Source organism: Nicotiana sylvestris, chromosome 5, assembly GCF_000393655.2.
Source record: "Nicotiana sylvestris chromosome 5, ASM39365v2, whole genome shotgun sequence".
Lineage (NCBI taxonomy): Eukaryota > Viridiplantae > Streptophyta > Magnoliopsida > Solanales > Solanaceae > Nicotiana > Nicotiana sylvestris.
Window position 1 is genome coordinate 177,584,378 of NC_091061.1, and position 7,800 is coordinate 177,592,177.

Consider the following 7,800-nt stretch of genomic DNA (forward strand, 5'->3'; position numbering starts at 1 on the left):
CGCATACAAATGTCACGCGGCCGCGGAGGGCAATAAGTCTTCAAGTCTTGCTTCTGGAACTGAGGGATGCGAATCGCACAGATATGTCACGCGGCCGCATAGGCTAAGACGCGCGGACCGCGTAGAAATGGGATGCGGCCACGTAGTAGATTTTGCCCAAAACTCAACTCTCAGAACTTTTACCCACGCGGACCGCACTGATTTGATGTGCGGTCGCGTGGGCTTTTGCCTTGATTTTCTGGGTCTCTGAACTTCCATCAGTGCGGACTGCGTGGCTTGACTTCAAACTTGCAAGGTCTCTGAACTCTCCTGTGCGGCCACGCACCAAATCAGTGTGGTCCGCGCAGGTCATCTTGTTCCCCACTTCAGTTGTCTTTTGACACTTGGCAGATTTCACTCCTTTTTGAGCCGATCTTTGATATTTATCATCTTGTCGCTCAAACCTGCAATCAAGTGTAATTTGTAAGCATTTGGGACTAATATATGGCAATTAATGCAAAAAGCTCAGGTAAGAATGAGTATAAAACATGTAGAAATCACAGTTATCAGGGGGCTCCTGACCTCAACAACATTTTTTTAAAAATAAATCGACATTTCTTTCTTCAGGCGGGCGATATTTCAACAACTTCGAAAAATAAATCGCCATTCTGTTCTTCAGGGGGGCTCCTGACCTCGACAACAACTTTAAAATAAATCGCCATTCTGTTCTTCAGGGGGGCTCCTGACCATAACCACAACTTTGAAAATAAATCGCCTTTCCTCTCTTCAGGCGGGCTCCTGACCTCATCAACAACTTTGAAAATAAATTGTCATTACTCTCTTCAGGCGGGCTCCTCACCTCAACCACAACTTTGTAAATAAATCGCCTTTCCTCTCTTCAGGCGGGCTCTTGACCTCATCAACAACTTTGAAAATAAATTGCCATTCCTCTCTTCAGACGGGCTCCTGACCTCAAAAAAAAGTTTGAAAATAAATTGCCTTTCCTCTCTTCAGGCGGGCTCCTGACCTCATCAACAACTTTGAAAATAAATCGCCATTCCTCTCTTCAGGCGGGCTCCTGACCTTATCAACAACTTTGAAAATAAATCGTCTTTCCTCTCTTCAGGCGGGCTCCTGACCTCAACAACAACTTTGAAAATAAATTGCCTTTGGCAATGATTTATGAAACATATATTTTGGCAATGTTCATACAAGCAGGACCACTCGGGTCGAAATAAATTAAACGTCCTTTGGAGAAAGGATTAAATTCAATATCCTGTTCAAGGGCGGATAGACCCAAAATATCCTGTTCGAGGGCGGATGAACCCGAAATATCCTATTCGAGGGCAGATGAACCCAAAATATCCTATTCGAGGGCGTATGAACCCAAAATATCCTATTCGAGGGAGGATGAACCCAAAATATCCTATTCGAGGGCGGATGAACCCAAAATATCCTATTCGAGGGCGGATGAACCCAATTTCTTCAACTTAAATGTAAAGACTGAAATGTATTCCTCTGTTATATGGGCGGGCTCCCAACTTTAAAACTTGAAATTTAAATCGCCATTCTGTTCTTCAGGGGGCTCCTGACCTCAACAACTTTCTTAAATATTAACACCTTCATTCTCCAGGCGGGCTCCTGACCTCAACAACAACCTTTTGCAAAACTTTAAACTTCAATGACTTAACCTGGAAGTGCGTCTCCTATGACTGAATTATTGATTTAAGAAGCGCATCTCCTATGGTGAAGATAAACTTAGGAGGAAGTACGTCTCCTATGGGTGAACCATTTCCTTCTTCCTGAATTATCTTCTTACAGAACTGCTTTCCTTAAAAACTTGTGTTGTCTTCCCTCGAAACTGCTGGGGATAACACTGATGGGGAATTATTTACTTACCTGTTGGGAGATAATATTACTGGGGGAATCTCCTTCTTCCCCTTTTTCCAAAACTACTTCCTTCAAAACTTTTCTTTCTCAACATTGCTGGGGATAAAATGTTATCAGCTGGGGATAACGCTGTCGAGGATAACACTGCTGGGGGATTTTGATTCCTTCAAAACTAGTGCTTCACTTTTCTGAAGGCTGCTGGGAATGACACTGGCCTTTGGCTTTTTCCGAGCACAAGTTTCATCCTTTTGTTCTGTCCGCTGGGGAACAACTTCTTTCATTAAAACTTGTTATGCTGGGGGTAACACTGGTTCAAAGACCACTTCCCTTTAGATTGGTGCTATCTTTATTCTTCCCCAAATGGGTATCTGACTTCTAGAAAATTTTCTAAATCAAAGGAAAATTTCCTGCCCCAGTTTGATAATCTCCCTTGTGGCATGCATTTCCGTCATCAATGTCATTTCCTTTACCTGTTTCAAATCAAACAAAATTTGTTAGTTTAAAATGTGGTGGTTGGTTGTGATACTCCTACTGAGGATGGCTTTTCCCTTTCTCCTTCCCTGCTCTGTGTTCCTATTACTCTATCAAAACCTGCTCGGGATGATATTATTTGCTGGGGATGATATTCCTGCTGGTCTTAGAACGACTTGCCCTGCTTTGCGTCGTTCGGCTATCTTGAACCTTGGGTGATAACTTCTGACCTTATTGTCGATTCCTTATTCACCAACCTCTCAACGTTGTTTTTCCCTCTGACCAGGTATCTTTTCCATGATAGATGATTCCCCTTGAGGATTTTGCAATGTTTTGCTGGTAAACCACATTCTTTGTTCATTCGTGTCACTGAAAACAACCTTTTCTGCTGGGTATATCCCTCTTCTTTTGTGGCATAGCTCGGAAACTGGCATTTACACGACCTTTTAGTCTCATATGAATTTCTCAAATCATGCCTATTGCTCTCCGCATTGTTCTTTCTTGATTTGTCCACGGGCTTTGGCCTTGAGGTTTATAACCTTTGATTTCGGTGGGGATATCCCTCTTGACACTCATCCATCCTTTTGTCAATCTCCTTTTACTGGGGATATCTTTCTTGACACTGGTCTCGCGCTTGTTCCTTCCTGACTTAGACCATTTGGATGTTCTAATCGAATCTGGTCTTGCATAATTGGAAAGTTGATGGCAGATTTTGAAGTCATTTCTCACTTGTTCTGACCAAACAGACTCTACTGGGGAATTTTTCTATGAAAGGAGAAAGATAAACAAAAAAAGAACCGAATAAAAGGCAAAGGAAAAAGATAACTCTTTAACAAGAGAAACTATAAATAAAAACCTATCAAACGCAGATACCGACTCTAATGGTGATGACATGCACATGTGGCCTATCCCCTGCCGTCAATCGTCTTTCAAGATCTTCATTTGACGATTCCCCATCTGATTCTCAATCTTATTCGACTTGTAGTGCCCGAAGGGTTTTTACTATCAAGCCTCTCGCATTTTGGTTTTTCTCTCAGCTTTCATCGCCTTATGGTGCCCGCGAAGATCTTCACCGATAAGACTCTCTCATTCGTATTACTTTCCAGCTGGAGATTGGGGTGTTACCCATAATACTCTCTTTTTATTTCTTTTCTGTTGGGGATTAGAGGCCTTTCTGTTGTGGATCAGAGTGTTATGTTCACCGGTAAGACTCTCATTTGTCTGACTTAGCATCTTTTGAAGACTGATCAGAAGGTCTTTCTTTGGACCGTAATGTGGGTTTTTGGATAGGCTAGAAAGAAAGGGTATTAAAGGCTAAAAAACAAATCAATTTAGGGTTCAAAATTACAACCTTCGGAACCATATTTGTTTACAACAAGCGCAACGCTTGCCCCAGTTTCTTGCTTGGGTATTGTTTTTTGAATTTTTTGTTACACTATGACCGAGCCGTGAGGCGCCTACGTATCCTCTTTGAGGAATCAGGTCAAACGTAGTTCCCAATTCCTTGTTGTGACTTTCTTTTGTTTTTGTTGTCATTTTTCCTTTTCTTTATCTCTTCTCTTTTTTTCTTTCTGTTATTTTTGTTTTTTCTTTCTCTTTTTCTTTTCTTATCTTTTTATGTTTGCGTTTCTACTCTTTGTTACTGATTCCGAAAGAGGGGTATGAAAGAAAACAAATAAGGCTCAAAGGGTTAACGAAGGAGAAAGTGTTTAGATAGCAGAATAAAATGCCTTCATCATTCCAATCTTCAAAATACGCCAAGCACAAACAACACCATTAAATATTCGCCACATCTTCTGATTGTGCCGGACTTGATACATTTGCCTTTTCATTTGTCATTTTTAAAGCACCGTTGGACAATACTCTCACTTGATTTTATGGTTTTTCTTTATGTTTTATTTGCCCCAGTTCCACATGACTCGAGCTCCGAATAATCTCAAATTGTCCTTATTCCTTTTAAATGTTCCGATCACCTCCTAATGGTTTTATGATTATCTTTTAAGATTAGGCCCAAACTGCGTGCGCATGTCATGTCACCAGAATCGGCGCTGAACGAGGACAAAACAAAAGGATAAAAAGAACTAAACAAAGAAGATGACTGGAAATAATAAAAGGCCGAATTTTGCATTAGACTACCGGTGAAATGGTTTGAATAACAAAACAAACAAAAACAAACCAGAATAAAATTCTGAAACAACCTGGACAAAACTAAACAAACCGCTATGACAAAAATGGAAAGATAAGAAGGTTTGACACAAGACAATATCCGAATTACAACCCTAAGAATAATCCGGAGAACATAAATGACAACAAAATAAGCCACCAAAAGCTTCTCTCTTGCTAACTAAGGAACGGAGCGTCCTCCCACTTATCAAACCTGGCATCTTAGCCACTGAGCTTCGCATCAATATTGCCAAGACCATTACCAACTTCAATATCATCAACCTCAGTCAACAAGTTCCCGATAGGATTCGAGTGCTCCCTGTCATCAGAAAGCTTCCCCACAAAGTGTTCATCATGATGTGCAGGTAAAGGATTCTGCGCGATATTTTGCGTGTCACTATCTTGGATCACAATCAGATTTTCATGGATCACCTTTCTATTTCTCTTTTCAAATTACGACAGCTCTCAATGATGTGCCCTCTGACATTGGAGTGGTATGCGCATCGTACAACAGGGTCAAAGCTTCTTGCACGTGGATCTGGAGTATATGCGGGGAGCGGCTCAATCAGGTCAGCATGCCTTAGCCTTTCAAACAGACTTGCATAAGATACTCCGATAGGGGTGAGAGCCTTTCCTCGCTTCAGCAACCTCTCGTTCCTAAATGTCTGATTTGGCTTAAAACCTGATCCAGGAGGCTTCCGGTATGCTTGAGGGGGTGGATAGGCCTTTTGTGGAGCCGGGTACCTGGAAAGTGAAGTATGGTTTTTAGGGTCCCGGAGAGAGAAGTGGTGTTGGGGAGGGGAGAAGCATTGAGAAAACATAGCTGGAGGGCGAGTGATGGAGCTACTCGGGTGGCTGGGAAAGCTGTGATAGGCGGTTATATATGGAGAGTGTGGGGGAGCGTCTGGCATTGTGCTCGGTGTTCGGGTAAGGACAGATTCCAGGAAGCTAGGTGGTGGCGGGGGTGGTGCTTTCCGATCCATCCACGCCCGATACATGTCTGTCAAATGCTGTCTCAGCATTTTCACTTCTTCTACCAACCCGTTGTTCCGTTCGACCAGTTGTTGTCGGTCATTGGTACCGACCCACTCGGTTCTGTGTCATTGTCCTTTGATTTGCTTTGCAGGGAGGAGTTACCACAACCAACCACTTTTCTATATATGAACACAGCAAAGTGAAGCCATCACGTTAGTGTTAGGGCATTTGACAGATAATCATATATCAGAGATGCAATGCACCTAAGCAGTTAAACCCTTCTATCATGCATTCACTTCAGTTACGTGAGTCGTTCCGGCTTCTTGTAATTGTGCCCCTTTGAAAATCTCCCGCACTTTCCTTTATTTCTCATTTTTTTTTATTATTCCTTTTTTTTCTTCAGTGGTGGTCGAATCTTATGGAGATTGCCTACGTATCATGACCCCGCATGAATCAGATCTTGTGTAGTTCGGACCAATAAAAGATCAATAATAATAAAACATTTTTTTTTTGGAATTTTCAATTTTCATATTAAAACAAACTTGATTACAAAAGTTTAAAAACTGACCGTACTAACAGACTTTGACAAAAGACAACAAACGGTCTTGAAAATCAAATAGCCCGCATACTCTAATCAAAGAATTACAAACTAAAAAACAAACAGCCAGATTCCTTCCCCTATATGCCAATTTTAACCAAATGGTTGTTTTTCCGATGTGGCCCCTTCTTAATTTCACATGAATTTTAATGTCGGGAAGGATTATTTTACGACCTTTCACAAACTTGTTCGTTCTTTTACAAAAATAGCCCTTCAACAACTGAAAGATACTCTAAGGCTATCTTGGCAAGAACGGTTTAAGACATCACCAAAGCCGGGCCGGCTTATTTTAACTAAAAACCAAACTGTATTCACTTGACCACTGACTATTTTCTTGTTTTTCAAAGAATAAAAGACTTGGTTTTGCAAACACGACCTTTCAGCACTTCAGAGACGAAGATTTTAAGGCTGCGCGGGATAACTGGTCACAACCCAAAAGAATGACCAAAGATGGTCGTTTATGCAAATTTAGCCTTCCGGCGTCTCTTTCGAGAACATTCGGCTATTTTTGACAAAACGGCGTGACCCAACTTATTTGTGACTCTTTTCTTATTTTTTTTTTCAAATTAGAATAAAAGACCCGGTATTGCAAACACGGCCTTTCTGCACCTCAGGGATGAAAATTTTAAGGCTGTGAGGGTCAGAAATCAAAACATAACCAAATGTGGCTGTTTATGCCAAATCAGCCTTCCAGCGTCCCGTTTGGGAACATTTGGCTAATTTTGACATGAGCGGCATTATCCAACTTATTTATGACAAAAATTCGACAATTTTTTTTTTTGGCTATTTTTGCAAAAGGGGAGGTTGGACCCGATTAGGGCTGCCTACGTATCTCACATCCGATGAGAATCAAACCAGCGTAGTTCGCCCATCAGAAATAAAGGAAATAAACTAACTCTTTTTTTTCGAATAAAAATACTTACAAAGAAGAGAGAAAATATTTTTGGATTTCGATTTTTTTTTTTTTTTTATTTTTTTATTTTTGAAAAGAAACGACGACTAAAGAAATATTTTTTTTGAATTTTAACTTCTTTTCCTTTTTTTTTTTGGAAAGTTCGAAAAATCTTCTAAAGAAAGAGGAAATATTTTTGGACTATTACTCTGAATTTCTGAAAGAAATACTACAAAAGAAAAGAAAAAATATTTTTGAATTTTAAATTTTCTTTTGAATTTTTAAACAAATATTTTGGATTTTGAGAGAGATTAAAAGGAAATATTTTTGTATTATTTTTTTAATTGAGGTCTAAAAGACTGAGTAATGGCAAATATTTTTGGATTTTTTGGAATATGGTGGGCCGGAACCGAAGAGGTTTGCCTACGTATCTCACATTCGGTGAGAATCAGACCCGCGTAGTTCGGGCAGATAAACTAACTAATTTTTGAAAACAAACATATTTTTTCCTTTTTATTTTATAGCAAAAGAAACTATTTTTCCTTTCTATTTTTTTTAAACAAAGCATACTAAAATAAAGGACTCTTTCCTACACATTTTCTGCTTTTTTGGGTAAACAAATAATTTTTAAAGTAATATATTTTTTTTTCAAAATTTTGGCAGAGTTCTGACAGTACTTGAACACTGGTTTTTTCTAAATTAATCATTTAACTCTCCACTTGCTATTTTTCTCATTTTCTCAATTTTTTTCCAAAACTTTCTAACATTCCCTTAGATTCAGAAGTCGGTCAACATGCGGGTTTGAAATAAATAATTGCACAGAGCGTAAATA